The 21538-nt window shown below is 42.6% G+C and overlaps 1 protein-coding gene across 3 annotated transcripts in view; it reads right to left on the bottom strand.

Annotated features, from left to right (window-relative positions):
• The window catches only part of btbd7 (BTB (POZ) domain containing 7), a 134757-nt gene that overhangs the window by 64130 nt on the left and 49089 nt on the right, over positions 1-21538 (bottom strand). Inside the window, exon 1 of one of the 3 annotated variants that reach the window (XM_042321771.1) lies at positions 7400-7632. The exons of the other annotated variants lie outside the window; for them this stretch is intronic. The gene's annotated coding sequence lies outside the window, so the exon portion shown is untranslated. Of the gene's footprint in view, positions 1-7399; positions 7633-21538 lie in introns of those variants that run through there. 3 annotated transcript variants of the gene reach the window in all.

Raw genomic sequence — 21538 nt, 5'->3', positions numbered from 1 at the left:
TTTACCCAGTCACAGAGAGCAGCCTCATTTTCCTTGCTCTTTGCTAAGGACGAAAAACAGGAACATTCTTTTTCCTCACTTCTTCGTGGGTGAGGAACATACATTTATTTAAAAAATAGGCACAACTATGATAAAATATCTTGAGGCAAGGACTGAACCCATGGTCAGAGGATTGTACTGGGTTGATAAACCTTTCCAATGTGTGTACATGTATTTTAATGAAGAAGCAAGAGAAAAATCTCTTACACGACAGCATGTTGAAGGTATGACAGACAAGTTCCCCGTTAGCTATTAGCGCTCCAACATAAAGAGATCTTCTCCATCCCCTATGGTCCTCGCTGTTGGGGACACCATCCATGGTTTGACTCAGAGCAAAGAGACTAGTGAAGTCTAGTGAATACCGGGCTGTAAAATAAGGCAGACGATCTGACATTTTTCTGGATATTTAGTACACTGCACTCAAATATCAGGAGCTTCCCGAAGCTTTTGCTCATGTGTGGATCAAATTCTGAGCATGTGTATATTCATGTGTATACTTTACGCGCAGAGAGCAGGCTACAAATGGTGCCCATTTAATTAAGTTAGATCAAAGATTAATCAGTGTCTGCAAGATCACATAATGATCACAGTATTCTACATAACAGAGCCGTATATAATAGCATTCAATAGTGCATGATAATTCTTCAAGTATTAACAGTACAACATCCATGCAACACCATTCTGCATATAGTAGGCCAACCATTTGATCTCAATTAGTTTCATGGGGATATGCATTTAGATCTTCTTGAGTTATACAGTGTTGTTTAGAAGCAGCCTACAGTTTTGTTTTGAATGATGGAGTGAACCAACCTTACAGGCTGACCACACCGCTCGCGTCGCAAAATACATTTAGAAATCAATGTTATTCAATTATTGCACCCACACTGCTCATGTGCGGCAACGAGCGTCTGCGTTGCCAAGGGCTAAAAGAGAAATCAGTTCTATTTCTGATGCAGATCGCGCTGCAAGTCCTGCCTCTCCCATCTCCTCATTGGGTATACCCACGTGGGTGACTGAAAGACGAACAAGGTCAGGGGCGGTAATGCACCTAATTTATGAAAGTTGCCAATCGCAATATAAAGTCAAGAGAACAAAAGGCCTGGAAGAAAGAGAGATGACTAGAAATGATTCAGTTGACAGTTTTATGTGTGGATAAATTGGCGGAGTAGAGGACCTTGTGAATTTCAGGTAAAATAACAACTCAATGTTTATATCCCAGGACAAATTAGCTAAATTCTGCCCGAGGACTCCAACAGGCCCCTCAGGTGCAACGCCCGCTGAAGGCCCATTCTGCTAACCTGCTAGCTACCTAGAGCTACCTGGAACCCTACTAATTCCACGACTGGTCTATCGACGTCACCGCACGAAGAGGCAAAAACAGACTTAGCCCCATCACAATGTCCCCTAAAGGCTAACTTGCTAGCCCTGGTCTGCTAACAGCTAGCTTGCCTGCTAACTGCTTGCTTGCTAACCCGGTCTGCTAACTGCTAGCTTGTTTAGAACCTGCCTACTAACTGTTAGCTTGCTAGCATCGGCCTGCTAACTGTCTGAATCGCCGTGTCCCCAGTCAGCCCAACCAGTCACTGGACCCATATGTTCACTTGGCTACGCATGCCTCTCTCTAATATCAATATGCCTCGTCCATTACTGTCCTGGTTAGTGATTACTGTCTTATTTCACTGTAGAGCATCTAGCCCTGCTCAATATGCCTTAACAAACCATGTTGTTCCACCTCCTACATATGCAATGACATTACCTGGTTTAAACGTCTCTAGAGACTAGATCTCTCTCATCATTACTCAATGCCTAGGTTTACCTCCAATGTACTCACATCCTACCTTACCTTTGTCTGTACATTATGCCTTGATTCTATGCTATCGAGCCCAGAAACCTGCTCCTTTTACTCTCTGTTCTGAACGTGCTAGACGGCCAGTTCGTATAGCATTTAGCCGCACTCTTATCCTGCTTCTCCTCTGTTTCTCTAGGTGACCTAAACTGGGACATGCTAACACCCCGGCCATCCTACAATCTAAGCTTGATGCCCTCAATCTCACACAAATGATCAATGAACCTACCAGGTACAACTACAAATCCGTAAACACAGGATGACATCTATGAGGGTGCCCAACTAACTTGCCCTCCAAATACACCTCTGCTGTTTTCAATCAAGATCTCAGCGATCACTGCCTCATTGCCTGCATCCGTAATGGGTCTGCAACCAAACGACCACCCCTTATCACTGTCAAATGCTCCCTAAAACACTTCTGCGAGCAGGCCTTTCTAATCGACCTGGCTGGGGTATCCTGGAATGACATTGACCTCATCCCGTCGTTAGATGATGCCTGGCTATTCTTTAAAAGTGCCTTCCTCACCATCTTAAATAAGCATACCCCATTCAAAAAATGTTGAACTAGGAATAGATATAGTCATTAGTTCACTCCAGACCTTTCTGCCCTTGACCAGCACAAAAACATCCTGTGGCGTTCTGCATTAGCATCGAATAGACCCCACGATATGCAACTTTTCAGGGAAGTTAGGAACAAATATACACAGGCAGTTAGGAAAGCTAAGGCTAGCTTATTCAAACAGAAATTTGCATCCTGTAGTACTAACTCAAAAAACTTCTGGGACACTGTAAAGTCCATGGAGAATAAAAGCACCTCCTCCCAGCTGCCCACTGCTCTGAGGCTAGGAAACAGTCACCACCAATAAATCCACTATAATTGAGAATTTCAATAAGCATTTCTCTACGGCTGGCCATGCTTTCCACCTGGCTACCCCTACCCCAGCCCAACCCGGACGATGCTGGGCCAATTGTGGACACCCCCATCAAGAGGATCCTCATGGATGATGTATTTTGGGATAGCGGTATGCTTACCACTCTCTCCCAAAATAGATCAGCCTGAAACTCCTGAAACCTAGAGCAGTAGCCATTGCACGGATTGAGGGAGACAATGCCATCCTGTCTGATGTTCTGACTCTGCTTGCAGGTATAAGAGAAGAAATCCGTACTGCCCTGCCCACTTCACTGTTGCTCCAAGCAGAGGAAGTCGCAGTTCTGAAATACATCAAAAAGCATGAAGACTTCTGTCTGGAGCCCATACACAATGCTGGCAAGAGCATCCTGTCTGGTGCAGAGCTCAACAAGGCCCATGGTTTCATCACTACCGTGTCTCGCCACCTTGGCCTGGATGAGGGCAAGGTTCTTGGCAGTCTGGCGAAGTACACTTCCAAGCAAGCACTTTGGGATGGAGATGCAATATGGCAGTCATGCCAACATATCTCATCAGCCACCTGGTGGAAGGGACTTTGTGGATCTGAGGATCTTTCCCCTGTTGCCTCCATCATCCTCCAAATCTCACCAACATCAGCCTCCTCAGAGCACAACCGGTCCTTGTTTGGGAACACACACACACACACACCAAAGCACGCAACAGGCTGACCAATAGAAGGGTTGAAAAATTGGTGGCCATCCGGTCAAATTTTAGGCTTTTTGACAACGAGCCATCCTCAACAAGGTTGCAAAGTGACAGTGAAGATGAGGCCTCAGAGTCTGATGTTCAATAGGTGGACATTGAGGAGGTCCAGGGAGAAGACATGGAAGCCCTAGAGCAAGACAACCAAAGCTTTAGTTTCTAGACTATCATTTTAAGAATGTACATTGAAAATGTTTTTGGGAGATGCGTTGGATCATTGGGGATCATTCAATATTACCTTTCTTTTGTTGTGCAGTGAAATTATCCCATGTGAAGAGTAAACTCATTTAAGTTAAATTCGTAACTAGTTTTTTTTTATTTCTATTGGAAGGATTTAATCATTTGCAATGATGTCTACTTATGATAAGGTAAAAGGTTTATGTTTGTCTCCATATGATATGGTAAATACAGTGCCTTGCGAAAGTATTCGGCCCCCTTGAACTTTGCGACCTTTTGCCACATTTCAGGCTTCAAACATAAAGATATAAAACTGTATTTTTTTGTGAAGAATCAACAACAAGTGGGACACAATCATGAAGTGGAACGACATTTTTTGGATATTTCAAACTTTTTTAACAAATCAAAAACTGAAAAATTGGGCGTGCAAAATTATTCAGTCCCTTTACTTTCAGTGCAGCAAACTCTCTCCAGAAGTTCAGTGAGTATCTCTGAATGATCCAATGTTGACCTAAATGACTAATGATGATAAATACAATCCACCTGTGTGTAATCAAGTCTCCGTATAAATGCACCTACACTGTGATAGTCTCAGAGGTCCGTTAAAAGCGCAGAGAGCATCATGAAGAACAAGGAACACACCAGGCAGGTCCGAGATACTGTTGTGAAGAAGTTTAAAGCCGGATTTGGATACAAAAAGATTTCCCAAGCTTTAAACATCCCAAGGAGCACTGTGCAAGCGATAATATTGAAATGGAAGGAGTATCAGACCACTGCAAATCTACCAAGACCTGGCCGTCCCTCTAAACTTTCAGCTCATACAAGGAGAAGACTGATCAGAGATGCAGCCAAGAGGCCCATGATCACTCTGGATGAACTGCAGAGATCTACAGCTGAGGTGGGAGACTCTGTCCATAGGACAACAATCAGTCGTATATTGCACAAATCTAGCCTTTATGGAAGAGTGGCAAGAAGAAAGCCATTTCTTAAATATATCCATAAAAAGTGTTGTTTAAAGTTTGCAAGCCACCTGGGAGACACACCAAACATGTGGAAGAAGGTGCTCTGGTCAGATGAAACCAAAATTGAACTTTTTGGCAACAATGCAAAACGTTATGTTTGGCGTAAAAGCAACACAGCTCATCACCCTGAACACACCATCCCCACTGTCAAACATGGTGGTGGCAGCATCATGGTTTGGGCCTGCTTTTCTTCAGCAGGGACAGGGAAGATGGTTAAAATTGATGGGAAGATGGATGGAGCCAAATACAGGACCATTCTGGAAGAAAACCTGATGGAGTCTGCAAAAGACCTGAGACTGGGACAGAGATTTGTCTTCCAACAAGACAATGATCCAAAACATAAAGCAAAATCTACAATGGAATGGTTCAAAAATAAACATATCCAGGTGTTAGAATGCCCAAGTCAAAGTCCAGACCTGAATCCAATCGAGAATCTGTGGAAAGAACTGAAAACTGCTGTTCACAAATGCTTTCCATCCAACCTCACTGAGCTCGAGCTGTTTTGCAAGGAGGAATGGGAAAAAATTTCAGTCTCTCGATGTGCAAAACTGATAGAGACATACCCCAAGCGACTTACAGCTGTAATCGCAGCAAAAGGTGGCGCTACAAAGTATTAACTTAAGGGGGCTGAATAATTTTGCACGCCCAATTTTTCAGTTTTTGATTTGTTAAAAAAGTTTGAAATATCCAATAAATGTCATTCCACTTCATGATTGTGTCCCACTTGTTGTTGATTCTTCACAAAAAAATACACTTTTATATCTTTATGTTTGAAGCCTGAAATGTGGCAAAAGGTCGCAAAGTTCAAGGGGGCCGAATACTTTCGCAAGGCACTGTATATCTAATGCAAAAAACATTACATTTAAAGTGTATTAATATTAATTTGCATATTCATTTATTTATTTTTTCCCATATATTCCCGTTAATTCCACAGAAAGTTTCCACATCAGAATATTTTCCAAAATGTGAAACCCTAGGCATGGGTCATCAGATCCTACATTTTTTTCACAACTGCACCATCGAGAGCATCCTGATTGGTATGGAAACTGCTCAGCATCTGACCGCAAGGCGCAACAGAATGTAATGCATACCGCCCAGTACGTCACTGGGCCGAGCTTCCTGCTAAAAAACCTCTATAACAGGTGGCGGCGGAGGAAGGCCCTAAAAGTTGCCAAAGACTCCAGCCACCCAGGTCACAGACTGTTCTCTCTGCTACCACACGGCAAGTGATACCGGAGCACCAAGTCTAGGACCAAAGGGCTCCTTAACAGCTTCTACCCCCAAGCAATAAGACTGCTCAACAGTTAATCAAATGGCTACCCAGACTACCTGCACTGACTCTTGCATAGGCTTGATATACACTCACTGGACTCTAACCACACGCATATTGATGCCACACACATACATTCACTAACATATACTGCTGCTACTCTTTATTATCTATGCATAGTCACTTTACCCCTACCTACATGTATATATTACCTAAATTACCTTGACTAACTCGTACTCCTTGTAAACAGTGCATTAGGAAAGTAATCAGACCACTTGACTTCCTTCACATTGTTACATTACAGCCTTATTCTAAAATTGATTAAATTGCCCCCCCCCATTAATCTACACACAAAACTGCATAATGACAAAGCAAAAACACATTTAGAGTCTTCTTGAGAATGACGCTACAAGCGTGGCACACCTGCATTTGGGGAGTTTCTGCCATTCTTCTCTTCAGATCCTATCAAGCTCGGTCAGGCGTCGCTGCACAGCTATTTTCAGGTCTCTCCAGAGATGTTAGATCAGGCTCAAGTCCAGGCTCTGGCTGGGCCACTCAAGGACATTCAGAGACTTGTACTGAAGCCACTCCTGTGTTGTCTTGGCTGTATGCTTACGGTCATTGTCCTGTTGGAAGGTGAACTTTCACTCCAGTCTGAGGTCCTGTGCGCTCTGGAGCAGGTTTTCCTCACGGATCTCAGTACTTTGCTCCGTTCATCTTTGCCTAGATCCTGACTAGTCTCCCAGTCCCTGAAAAATATCCCCACAGCATGATGCTGCCAACACCATGCTTCACCGTAGGGATGGTGCCAGGTTGAGTCTTATAGTAAAGGGTCTGAATACTTATGTAAATAAGGTAATTCTTTGTCATTATGGGGGTATTGTGTGCAGATTGATGATTAATTGTTTTTATTTAATCCATTTTAGAATAAGGCTGTAACGTAACAAAATGTAGAAAAAGTGAAGTGGTCTGAATACTTTCCAAATGCACTGTTTAGCCTCATTATTTTGGGTTACTATTTTTCCTTTAGTCTATTTTCTCTTTTTTTCCCCTTACTCATAAAAAAAAACATTGTTAAGGGCTCGTAACTAAGCATTTCACAGTAAGGTCTACCTACACCTGTTGTATTCAGAACATGTGACAAAATTTGATTTGACATTTGTTCTGTTATGCAGAATACTGTGATCATTATATCATCCAGCTTTCATCTAACTTTATTAACCATGACCATTCGCCTGAGTAGCCTGTTATCGGTGCTTAAAGTAGAGAATAAACACATTAGCCGAATGAGATCTGCACATGTGCAGAAGCATCGGAAAGCTACGGCTCTTTTAGTGTTATGACAAAGCAAAAACAGGTTTAGAGTCTAATGAAAAAGTCGGATCCGCCGCCACTCCGGTAAAATAAAGGGTTACCTCAAATTCATCTCAGAATCACAGCTCCACGATGTACCCGTTTGCCTTTTTAAGTCAGTTGGCTACAGTTGCAATCTCTGAAGATGGAGGCCATTCAGGCTGTGAACTTTCCCCTGACTGCATTCAACCCAGAGAGAGGAGGATCTGCCATCAGCGCTCACTGGGTGTGCCCGGCTCTGTGGGTGTGTCCGGACATCAGATTTAATCTCGTCCGGAGGTCAGCTCCACTAACGCAGTGGGACCACTGTATGCCTGAGCAAACATACGAGATGTTCCCCAACACATAGCACAAGAGCAAATCACACACTGACATTAAGATATAAAGAGGAGGACGTTTGCTGTCTCGAGTGACAGTAAACAAGGCAATTGATAGGAGGGAGAACAGTGTGCAAGACTGTCAAAGGAGTGTTTTACCCCTCAGAAGAGTACTTGCTCTTTTATCCCACTCATACCCTAAGAAGCACACATTCACAACGTGTGTTGCTTTCCACCAATAGGCAAATTACAAATCATGCACAATGAAAGCTTGCTTAGCAGCAGCGTGAGAGTTTTTCTTTCTTTCAAGAGCCGGCAACGTGGGAGTGAAAGTTAAGTGTTCAGGGGACAACACTTTACCAGACCACTGAGCAAAAGCAATGTCCATTCAACAAAAATCAGTAAGGATAAAGAGCCCTCTGTTTCCAGGCCCTCCGCAACTTCTCAGGATTGGCAGAAAGAAGGGAAGGGGGGGGGCGACGAGGAACCCTGGTCTGTGGCTGCTTTCTGAAGGCCGTGGCAGGCTGGATTATGTGAGACTAATGAGAGGGGACAGAGCCAAGCTGCACCAAGCCAGCTGCGGGTTGTCTGATCCACCCTACAGTGCCTCTCCCGCCGAGCGGCTCCAGGGGCTTCGGGCCAAGGCAGAACCAGGGACCCAAGGCCACTGCTCCACCCAACATGGTGCATCCCTAAGCTGACTCGCTTAGTTAGGGTCTTTGCCTTGAATAGCCAACTCATTTGCAGAATTGACCATTTAAATGATTTGACCCCAACCTTGAAAACCCAATGCTGGAGACCCACTTAGAGCGGGGAGCAAAGCAAAAAGAACCAGAATGCCAGTTGTCAGAGGGCTGCCTGCGTATTTGGACCGTGTCTGTCAATGTCAACTCAAATATGAGCAAAGAAAACATTATCACACTGACAAGTTGCTAATGAGAGTCCCATGCACTGTAAAATATTAACTACCAGACAGACGTGCCATTCATTTTGACTGTCATATTATAATAGATAGTTCGCTTTCGCAACCACTCCCCATGGTCTATTCAGACAGACAATATACAGCATGGCTCTAAACATGAGTAGATTGTAATGTCTGAGTGCATTTTTCACTTTGATATTCAAATACATGAATAGTCTCAGGATCTAAATCAGGGATCATCAACTAGATTTATGAGCAGATGGTCTGGGGTCCAGACAATATTTAAGTGATAATGTCCGAGAAGCCGGTGTTTGAAGGATATATCGGCATAGGTGTTAGGCCCGAGACTAAATCGAGGGCCAGCAAACAGGTTACCAACATATTCAAATAATTGATTTACATATTTTTCACCAAAAAAAAGTTATTTTGATGAAATTATTCATCCTATTTCATCCTTCCACAAGATATTGTCCAGACACAAATCTAAGGTTACTACCCAAGCTGGTCGTTCCTTCTATTGGTTCAGTTGCCAGGCCCAGTCTTTTATTCTAAGGACAGTTGTTTGTTCTAAATGTCCCATTGCCATACTGGCTAGCTAGCCTACTACATCTAATTTACAGTCACGTCAAGCAGTGCAGCCGGAATAACAGCAAAGTTACATTTACGTTTGTTTAAGCAGTTTTCTAGACATTTATTTGGATACATCCATAACAATAAGCTAATGTGTTCACTCCTCAGGACACTTGTTCAGAGGAGCTAGCCAACAACACAGCTAACACAATCACTTCAAACTGAAGCTGGAAAGACAAACTAGCTGCACTTTCTTTCGTTTTACCTGTTTTCTATTGATAGTTCTTTGTATACATCCATAAAAAATTATGCTCTCCGACATTTGCAAACAATGTTGCAAGTGTTGGAGAGAAAGGCAGCAAGGTTTAAACAAATCTCCGCTGTTGAAAACGAAATGTTAGTCTCAAAGAAATGTGAGATAATGTCTAGATGCTTTTTATAGTGGAGATCAAGTTTATAACTTGCCTGGTGGGCTGATAAGACAGTGGATTGCACAGTCAGATGGAACAGAGTAAATAGGTATTTTAACGTCATAGGATTTAGCCGGTGGTAACTTGTGGAATAGACACAGGCTGGAATGCGGTTTTAACCAATCAGCATTCAGGATTAGACCTACCGTTGCATAATTACAAATAATTTGTAGACTGAAAATTGTCCGCAAGAAGCCCAAACAGATATGTTTGACTAAAACAATTTCAAACTTTGCTTACATTTGTATACGATCACGTGTCTCTCTATTATACGTGGGAAAAATTGGGAATAGATTTCTTCAATTAAAATCACTTGGACACGATTTCCTGATGTTTTTAGTATTTTATGTCCAACCATGACAATTCCATGGGGGGACCCTGATCTAAATTCTTCCCTCAAAGGCTACAGAATGCAGAGGATACGGTAGAAAATCAAGTTGATACGGCTAATGATTTCTCTTCCTGTTCATGCCTTTGTTTTCTCATAAACCAGCACGAATCGGACATTGACCTCATGGGACATCAAAGCATAAAGATTTCGTGGCGTTTGGGTTTCCCCCTCAGAGTCGACCACACACACACCAAACATCCCAGGGTTTGTCTCTGCATATCTAACATCCAAAATGTCGATAAGTCAGAATAGATGTAGCTGAATGACAATAAGTTTAAAAAATTCTAAATGCTGCTATTTTATTAGTAAAGATATTATTCTTCAGTAATGGGGCATTTTTCTTTCCACCTGTCTGATACTGTTATAGCCAAAGCAATGTTCTACTGGAATGTTTATTATAATAAAATAGGCCCACCCAACAACTGCTTTTCCTCAGCTTTTGAGTTCCTGGTGAGATGGACCTCTTCATTTCCAGCAGGCTGTTGCCAATTTCCTCAGTCAAGGTAATCCTGTCTGGTCCAAACAGCACCAACAGTCACTGTGATGACTCCACCAGGAACTTAAAAGTCAGAGGCTGGGATCTCAGCACATCCTGACTGAGCCCAAACGTACTAATGTATTCTCTGCCCTAGTTTGTGGTCCAGACACTTCAGTAACAATATGGCACTATTGACCAGGTCTCATAGTGCTTTAGGCCTACATTGTGTCATCCACTACCAATGTGCAGCCTCAACCTGGTGGAAGTGTCGCAGCCATTTTGTCGTCCTGTTCCGTCCCCCTAGCCCCGTTACTTGACCGCTGGGTGAATGAATCCATCCAGCTTAGAGAGGACGATGGAGGAGGGCTGACATTTCAGAGTTCACGCTGTTCTGCTGACACGCTTACCCTTTCGCAGAGAGAGCTCAAGGAATGCTCTAACCGACACACCCCGCCCCCAACCATCCTCACAAATTTGAGCTTCAGCTAATACAATACCAAAAAAAACATCTAATTAGGCTTTAAAGGTCAGCGCAGCCACAAGACAACAGGATGTTTCGGGGGAGTTTTGGCCTCGTAGCAAAAACATTTCTGCGGGGTAATGGAGATGGAAATCAGTCGCAAAGGAAAAAACTAAAAAAACAGGAGTAATCCAGACACTTTTGTTTGAATGTCCTCGGAGACAAACATTTTAATGAAGGCATGCACCAAATAGCAGATAAATCTCTGACATTTCTGAGGTAAACAAAGAAGAGGGAGGGTGGTAAAGCAGCCCTTCCTGTGGTAATAACTGAATTATATTGATTTATCACGAGACGATGGAAAGTATCTCAAGGTCCTTTGTTTGATGACTTTGTTCTCTACGTGTGGGGTCAGAAGGATAACAGTGAAAAACATGCGGAGAGATAGCAGTTCCATTCCACTTTGTGGCATTATTACTGTCCCCAACCCCCCTTTCATGAGAAGGCGTTAGAACATGCCTCTTCAGTTACTGTGGAGGAAGCCAAGCACAGCATGCCAAGCTACGCAACAATAGCAGCACTGTTGACTGGAGTCTCCTCGGTTGTCAATAATCTAACGAGGACTGGCTAAATCAACACATAGGCTATTCAAAATATGATAATTTCACATTGCAGAATTACCAATATAGGCACATCCCTACTCATACTTTTATTAAACAAACGTGGCTAGTCATTAGCCTATGTAGCATGCTGATAGCTAAACTTACAACTATGCACGAAGGCTCATCTCCTAGAAACAGGACCTCACTGGTATCAGCTCATATCTGCAAGGGGAGAGAAGTGTCCGTCCACCAGGAGAGGGGAGTGGTTCCCCTAAATGCCTGCTGAAACCATCACAAACCAGGAACCCATTTAGCGTCATCATCTAAGGTCAAGGCTTGACGTCCCTTGATTACTGCAGGGAACATTAAAACATGCCAATAACCCTTATTTAAGCTTTAATTCTTTTTTTAGATAGAGGTAGACCCTGAAAGTATTCCTCATCTTGAGTCGAGAATGTTGCAGTCTTTTGACCTTCAAAATCGCCAGCTGTCTAAAGGGATGGCTTTCAAAGGCCCCACTTCCCCAATTCGGAGGGGATGTAGGCCTAGCTCACAGCCGTTCTCTCGGAGTAATTAATGCACCCTACCAGCCATTAGACACTTGGCAGATGCCTCCAAATACAATTGTTTTAAATGGTTAGGCGGATAAACTACATCCTGTTTACGGTAGCCCCTTCCTGAAACCAAGCATCTATCTTACTTCTGGCATTTTAAGGCCCTTGTGCAAGCCAAGCACTCTCCCCAATTAATCTCACTATGCGCTCTTCATAGGGACTTTGATGTCGGACATGGTCCCTGTTAGTGAGTGACAGCGGTCACGCAGACCAATCATAAAAATAGCCGCATGATAATCCCACAGCAAAGGACAGAGATCCTATGAAACACCATTTGACCAGCATGGGGAGGAACAGAATAGTGGAAAACTGAATAGGCAAGGAGGCCAAGAAAAGTTCTAAGGGTCCATTTGGAAAGTATTCAGACCCCTCGACTTTTTCCACATTTTGTTACGTTATAGCCTTTTCTGGCAAGCGGTACCGGAGTGCCAAGACTAGGACAAAAAGGAGTCTCAACAGGTTTTACCCCCAAGCCATAAGACTCCTAAACAGGTAATCAAATGGCAACCCGGACTATTTGCATTGTGTGCCACCCCCCAACCCCTCTTTTTACGCTGCTGCTACTCTCTGTTTATCATATATGCATAGTCACTTTAACTATACATTCATGTACATACTACCTCAATTGGGCCGAACAACCAGTGCTCCCGCACATTGACTAACCGGGCTATCTGCATTGTGTCCCACCCACCAGCGACCAACCCCCCTTTTACGCTACTGCTACTCTCTGTTTATCATATATACGTAGTCACTTCAACCATATCTACATACTACCTCAATCAGCATGACTAACCAGTGTCTGTATGTAGGCTCGCTACTTTTATAGCCTCGCTACTGTATATAGCCTGTCTTTTTACTGTTTTATTTCTTTACCTACCTATTGTTCACCTAATACCTTTTTTGCATAAGTATTCAGACCCTTTGCTATGACTGAATTTTGCTCAGGTGCATCCTGTTTCCATTGATCATCATTGAAATGTTTCCAGAACTTGGGAGTCCACCTGTGGTAAATTTAATTGACTGGACATGATTTGGAAAGGCACACACCTGTCCCACAGTTGACAGTGCATGTCAGAGCAAAAACCAAGCCCTGAGGTCAAAGGAATTGTCCGTAGAGCTCAACGACAGGACTGTGTCAAGGCACAAATCTGGGGAAGGTTACCAAATAAGGTCTGCAGCATTGAAGGTCCCCAACAACACAGCGGTCTCCATCATTCTTAAATGGAAGTTTGGAACCACCAAGACTCTCCCTAGACCTGGCTGCCAAGCCAAACCAAGAACAGAGTTCCTCTGTGGAGATGGGAGAACCTTCCAGAAGGACAACCATCTCTGCAGCACTCCACCAATCAGGCCTTTATGGTAGAGTAAAATGCACATGACAGCCCGCTTGAAGTTTGCCAAAAGGCCCCTAAAGGAATGAGACGATGAGATACAAGATTCTCTGGTCTGATGAAACCAAGATTGAACTCTTTGGCCTAAAAACCAAGTGTCACATCTGGAGGAAACCTGGCACCATCCCTACGGTAAAGCATGGTGGTGGCAGCATCATGCTGTGGGGATGTTTTTCAGCAGCAAGTACTTGACCCCAACCAAGATGAATCGAGGCAGGGTAGAGAGATCTGAGGTGAAAACCTGCTCCAGAGTGCTCAGAACCAGAACTGGGGCAAAGGGTCACCTTCCAACAGGACAACAACCCTAACCACACAGCCAAAACAGCGTAGGAGTGGCTTCAGGACAAGTCTCTGAATGTCCTTGAGTAGCCCAGCCAGAGCCCGGACTTGACGCTCCCCATCCAACCTGACAGAGGTTGAGAGGATCTGCAGAGAAGAATGGGAGAAACTCCACAAATACATGTGTGCCAAGCTTGTAGTGTCATACCCAAGAAGAGAACCAAGGCTGTAATCGCTGCCAAAGGTGCTTCAACAAAGTACTGAGTAAAGGGTCTGAATACTTATCTAAATGTGATATATCTGTTTTGTTGTGCAAAAAAAAATCAAAAAACCTGTTTTGCTTTGTCATTATGGGGTATTGTGTGTAGACTGATGAGGGGAAAAAAAGGATTTAATCAATTTTAGAATAAGGCCATAATGTAACAAAATGTGGAAAAACTCAAGGGGTCTGAATACTTTCCGAATGCACTGTACACATTTGGATCGCAGGTCAATATATCCTAGTTTGAGAGTCAGCCAGGAACAATAAGCCAACTCAATAAGGATTTCACTACATTAGCCTATATTTCTAAGCACTATGATGATTATGTATGAGGGAGTCAAGCTCACGGAAGACAAATTAGCCAGACAAGGCTCTTGTGATGCCCTTCCATAAAGCAATTTGTTTAAGCGCGGTGAAAAGTATGCCGCCCCCGTGGCAAAACATCAGAACAGAAATCCATAAGAAAGATTAGCTAATGATTTTGGGGGGGGGTCGACCAAGAAATGTATTTAGTACCCTTAATGGACAATAGTCTTTTACATCTCCATCAAGTGGACAGGGACTGGTGCCAGCTTCAGGATCTCAAACTCATGCACCAGCTGGCAGACTAAATCCATCCTTTCCCCAAACTGCTAATTTCCCTTTCTTGCTCGTTGCTTTTTCAACACCCTGGGAATTGGGCAGCTTGCTTTCAGCAATTTCTATTAAATGACAAACAGACCCAATTTCCAGAGAGAACGTATGAGTTACCGCTGGAGATATCGCACAATAAAAAGGTTTATGAGCAAGGCGGTGTGGTTGTTCCTTTCTAGGTGAAAAAGGTTTAACTTTGTCCAACCCCTCTAGCCTAATACATTGATCTGCCACTTTTCCCCCCACTAACACCATGGTTCCTCTATCCCTTATGGATTTGAAAGAACCAATTAATCCAGGTTCATCTTCCTGGAAAGCTCCCGGTACTGTTGATCTTCACAATATTCCAGCTGTCAGGATTTTTCCAGCTGATGGGCTCGGAGACTGCTCAACCATTTGGCAGCTGGGAACGATGTGTATCCTAGACGAGGAGAAGGGCATTTTATGAGTCTCAAGCCCAGATGAGACCCGGCTTTCATTGAACCTCTTGCTTTGACATGGGAATCACTGATAAGGGGATAAGGTTGGCCAGTGTTTTAGTATGAACCTAACAGATGCTGTGAGACTTGGAATGACCGCCTGTGTGCCAGAGACACGGTATAATCCTGGTACAGCAAGCCACTTTAAATACTCGCCTGTGCAGGAGGAGAAGATAAATTGACGCAAATATACTTTCAATCATCTCATAGTCTTTAATGAATTCACCGACTTAATCAGCTACTATCGGTTTCTAACCACTGACATCACCGACAGTCATGCACTGCATGCCACGGCTGTTGTAAGATTTGGGAATGTTTAATGACATGATTTTTATTTCCCTTTGGAGAAGGGCACTCTTGAGGAACTACCACAAACTCTTCTAATTACTTTGTTTTTAAAACAGGACTTACAGTGGGGCAAAAAAGTATTTAGTCAGCCACCAATTGTGCAAGTTCTCCCACTTAAAAAGATGAGGCCTGTAATTTTCATCATAGGTACACTTCAACTATGACAGACAAAATGAGAAAAAATGTATTGAATTTATTTGCAAATTATGGTGGAAAATAAGTATTTGGTCAATAACAAAAGTTTATCTCAATAATTTGTTATATAACCTTTGTTGGCAATGACAGACGTCAAACGTTTTCTGTAAGTCTTCACAAGATTTTCACACACTGTTGCTGGTATTTTGGCCCATTCCTCCATGCAGATCTCCTCTAGAGCAGTGATGTTTTGGGGCTGTTGCTGGGCAACACAGACTTTCAACTCCCTCCAAAGATTTTCTATGGGGTTGAGATCTGGAGACTGGCTAGGCCACTCCAGGACCTTGAAATGCTTCTTACGAAGCCACTCCTTCGCTGCCCGGGCGGTGTGTTTGGGATCATTGTCATGCTGAAAGACCCAGCCACGTTTCATCTTCAATGCCCTTGCTGATGGAAGGAGGTTTTCACTCAAAATCTCACGATACATGGCCCCATTCATTCTTTCCTTTACACGGATCAGTCGTCCTGTTCCCTTTGCAGAAAAACAGCCCCAAAGCATGATGTTTCCACCCCCATGCTTCACAGTAGGTATGGTGTTCTTTGGATGCAACTCAGCATTCTTTGTCCTCCAAACACGACGAGTTGAGTTTTTACCAAAAAGTTATATTTTGGTTTCATCTGACATTCTCCCAATCTTCTTCTGGATCATCCAAATGCTCTCTATCAAACTTCAGACGGGCCTGGACATGTACTGGCTTAAGCAGGGGGACACGTCTGGCACTGCAGGATTTGAGTCCCTGGCAGCGTAGTGTGTTACTGATGGTAGGCTTTGTTACTTTGGTCCCAGCTCTCTGCAGGTCATTCACTAGGTCCCCCCGTGTGGTTCTGGGATTTTTGCTCACCATTCTTGTGATCATTTTGACCCCACGGGGTGAGATCTTGCGTGGAGCCCCAGATCGAGGGAGATTATCAGTGGTCTTGTATGTCTTCCATTTCCTAATAATTGCTCCCACCGTTGATTTCTTCAAACCAAGCTGCTTACCTATTGCAGATTCAGTCTTCCCAGCCTGGTGCAGGTCTACAATTTTGTTTCTGGTGTCCTTTGACAGCTCTTTGGTCTTAGCCATAGTAGAGTTTGGAGTGTGACTGTTTGAGGTTGTGGACAGGTGTATTTTATACTGATAACAAGTTCAAACAGGTGCCAGTAATACAGGTAATGAGTGGAGGACAGAGGAGCCTCATAAAGAAGTTACAGGTCTGTGAGAGACAGAAATCTTGCTTGTATGTAGGTGACCAAATACTTATTTTCCACCATAATTTGCAAAAATATGAATTAAAAATCCTACAATGTGATTTTCTGGATTTTTTTCTCCTCATTTTGTCTGTCATAGTTCAAGTGTACCTATGATGAAAATTACAGGCCTCTCTCATCTTTTTAAGTGGGAGAACTTGCACAATTGGTGGCTGACTAAATACTTTTTTCCCCCACTGTATGTACAAGTCATATTAAGAGAGTCAAAGTCTCACAAAGGAGAAAAATGGTGAGCAACTTTTTGGGATGGCACAATTACCGTATAACTGATTTCTGGATGAAGACCATCATGAAAATAAAATAACCATCATAACCGTAACTTTGATGTGTATATTAATATACGGTACCAGTCAAAAGTTTGGACACGTCATTCAAGGGTTTTTCCAAATTGTTACTATTTTCTACATTGTAGAATTATATTGAAACTATGAACTAAAACATACGGAATCCTGTTGTAACCAAAAAAAAGTGTTAAACATATCCAAATATTATTTATATTTGAAATTCTTCAAAGAAGCCACCCTTTGCCGTGATGATAGCTTTGCACACTTGGCATTCTCTCAACCAGCTGTAACACAGAATAAAACAATTAATACAAGTCCCATGATGGTAGTGACTGCCCATTACTGCTCATCACTTATTAACCATTATTTATTCACATTACTTTAATAAAATATTTCAGTTGTGTATAATTTACATTTGTTTTATTTGATGACTTTATAATTTCATTCCAATTTATCATCTCATCTTTTTAGAGCGGCTGCCTACGCAGTCTGAAAAAAATCACTATCTTAGTAGGCCTTTAAAGTAAATAAGGCATACTTTTATGACTGCTGAATACCAACTATCAATCACTTTTTAAAAATTTTTTATTTCACCTTTATTTAGCCAGGTAGGCAAGTTGAGAACAAGTTCTCATCTACAATTGCGACCTGGCCAACATAAAGCAAAGCAGTTCGACATATACAACGACACAGAGTTACACATGGAGTAAAACAAACATACAAACACACTTAGACCAGGGGAACGCAACTCTTACCCTACGAAGTCCGGAACCTGATTGTTTTCTGTTCGGTAAAAGGCCACTAAAATGTGCATTTTTGTCACAAAACACAATGCCACAGATGTATCAAGTTTTGAGGGAGCCTGCATGTGGCATGCTGAATGCGGCATGCTGAATGCATGAATATTCAACAGAGATGTTGCCAGTGAACTTAATGTTCATTTATCTACCGTAAGCCTCCTCCAACGTCGTTTTAGAGAGTTTGGCAGTATGTCCAACCGGCCTCACAACCGCAGACCATGTGTAACGCCAGCCCAGGACCTCCACATCCGGCTTCTCCACCCGCAGGATCATTCGAGATCAGCCAAGGGGTCAATTGATGGAACCTGGTTTGCAAAACCAAAGAATTTCTACACACACTGTCAGAAACCGTTTCAGGAAAGCCTATCTGCGTGCTCGTTGTCCTCAACAAGATCTTGAGCTGACAGCAGTTTGGCATCGTAACCGACTTCAGTAGGCAAATGCTCACCTTCAAATGGCCACTGGCACATTGGAGAAGTGTGCTCTTTACAGATTAATCCCGGTTTCAACTGTATCGCGCAGATGGCGTCGAATGGGAAAGTGGTTTGTTGATGTCAACGTTGTGAACAGAGTGCCCCATGGTGGCGGTGGTGTTATGCTATGGGCAGGCATAAGCTACCGACATCAAACACAATTCGATTTTATCTATGACAAAATGAATTTACAGAGATACCATTACGAGATCCTGAGACCAATTGTCATGCCATTCATCTGCCACCATCACCTCATTTTTCAGCATGATAATGTATGGCTCCATGTTACAACGATCTGTACATAATTCCTGGAAGCTGAAAATGTCCCAGTTCTTCCATGGGCTGCATGCTTACCAGACATGTCACCCATTGAGCATGATTGGGATGCTCTAGATTAAAGCTTGACAGATTATGATTTTTCAACGCCGATACCGATTATTGGAGGACCAAAAAAAAAACCGATACCGATTATTGGAGGACCAAAAAAAGCCGATACCGATTAATCGGCCGATTTGCTTTTATTTATTTGTAATAATGACAATTACAACAATGCTGAATTAACACTTATTTTAACTTAATATAATACATCAATAAATCAATTTAGCCTCAAATAAATAATGAAACATGTTCAATTTGGTTTAAATAATGCAAAAACAAAGTGTTGGAGAAGAAAGTAAAAGTGCAATATGTGCCATGTAAGAAAGCTAACGTTTAAGTTCCTTGCTCAGAACATGAGAACATATGAAAGTTGATGGTTCCTTTTAACATGAGTCTTCAATAATCCCAGCTAAGAAGTTTTAGGTTGTAGTTATTATAGGAATTATAGGACTATTTCTCTCTATACCATTTGTATTTCATTCACCTTTGACTATTGGATGTTCTTATAGGCACTATAGTATTGTAACAGTATAGCTTCCGTCCCTCTCCTCGCTCCTCCCTGGGCTCGAACCATGCGTTACCCATGCAGAGCAAGGGGAACAACTACTCCAAGTCTCAGAGCGAGTGACGTTTGAAACGCTATTAGCGCGCACCCCGCTAACTAGCTAGCCATTTCACATTGGTTACATCAGCCTCATCTCGGGAGTTGATAGGCTTGAAGTCATAAACAGTGCACTGCTTGACGCACAACGAAGAGCTGCTGGCAAAACGCATGAAAGTACTGTTTGAATGAGTGCCTACCACCGCTCAGTCAGACTGCTCTATCAAATCATAGACTTAGTTATAACATAGTAACACAGAAATACGAGCCTTAGGTCATTAATATGGTCGAATCCGGAAACGATCAAATCGAAAGCAAGACGTTTATTCTTTCAGTGAAATACGGAACCGTTCCGTATTTTATCTAAGGGGAGGCATCCATTAGTCTAAATATTCCTGTTACATTACACAACCTTCAATGTTATGTCATAATTACGTAAAATTCTTGCAAATTAGGCGGCCCGAACTGTTGCATGTACACTGACTGTGCGTGCAATGAACGCAAGAGAAGTGACACAATTTCACCTGGTTAATATTGCCTGCTAACCTGGATTTCTTTTAGCTAAATATGCAGGTTTAAAAATATATACTTCTGTGTATTGATTTTAAGAAAGGCATTGATGTTCATGGTTAGGTACACATTGGAGCAAAGATACTCACCGCATCGATTATATGCAACGCAGGACATGCTAGATAAACTAGTAATATCATCAACCATGTGTAGTTAACTAGTGATTATGATTGATTGATTGTTTTTTATAAGATAAGTTTAATGCTAGCTAGCAACTTACCTTGGCTTACTGCATTCGCGTAACAGACAGTCTCCTCGTGGAGTGCAATGAGAGGCAGGTGGATTAGAGCGTTGGACTAGTTAACTATAAGGTTGCAAGATTGAATCCCCAGAGCTGACAAGGTGAAAATCTGTCGTTCTGCCCCTGAACAAGGCAGTTAATCCACCGTTCCTAGGCCGTCATTGAAAATAAGAATGTGTTCTTAAAACCTGTTAAAGATAGGGCTGACTACTGCCCCCTTTGGAGGAATTGCGTGCCCATAGTAAACAGAAAGAAAATCTGTCAAAAATTGCAAATATATGCATATAATTATTATTATTGAATAGAAAACCCTCTAAAGCTTCTAAAACCGTTCAAATTATGTCTCTATGTAAAGCAGAACTCTCAGGGCAGCCATTCTCCCAAACTCTCTCTTGGCAACAGAAAAGTTGAGACAACTTTGACGTCATCGCCCCCACCCTTCCCAACCAGCTACAGATCTGGGAACAGTTTCTATCTCTTCAGGGCGATGTCCCCTTTCAGTGGGGCCTGCCATTGTGAGAATCGCGTTCCCTCGAGTTTTGGCGGGCTGAAACCTCCGGGTCACGCGAAAATACATGCACTTTCATGCGCACGTCGGGTCCGGAGCTCTCTTTGTTCCAAGATTCACCAAACGATGTAGGTTTGTCTGTTCACGCTAAGGATTGTTTTCTATGTTTATAACATGCTAAAGCTCGATTCTGCACTTAGTTTGACCAGTTTAGTCGACATATAATATGTAATTTTGAAGTTTTGATGCGCATCCACTAGAATTTTGCCTGCATTTCGACCGGAATTTGTCGTGTTTGATAACCTAAAGACACAGACTTGAAAACCAAACGCAGTTTTTGGTAAGTATAACTCCTTCCACGTCTTCTGATCGAAGAACATCAAAGGTAAGGGAATATTTACGTGTTAATTATGGGTTTCTGTGGACTCCGAGATAGAGGAGACATAATGCTAATTTCTGAGCGCCGTCTCATATTATAGCCTAGTGAACGAATTCTGTAACGTTAAAAATAAATGTAACACAGCGGTTGCATTAAGAAGAAGTGTATCTTTCTAACTATATGTAGAACATGTATATTTAGTCAAAGTTTATGATGTGTATTGCTTGTTATCTGAGCTCCGGCAGATATCATCATTTCTCCGGACATTTGAGTAGCATTTTTTGAACATGGCATCATTGTAAAC

Source organism: Oncorhynchus tshawytscha, linkage group LG05, assembly GCF_018296145.1.
Source record: "Oncorhynchus tshawytscha isolate Ot180627B linkage group LG05, Otsh_v2.0, whole genome shotgun sequence".
Taxonomy (NCBI): domain Eukaryota; kingdom Metazoa; phylum Chordata; class Actinopteri; order Salmoniformes; family Salmonidae; genus Oncorhynchus; species Oncorhynchus tshawytscha.
The sequence above is the reverse complement of the archived record's forward strand: the minus strand, read 5'-3'. Positions and strand labels throughout refer to the sequence as shown.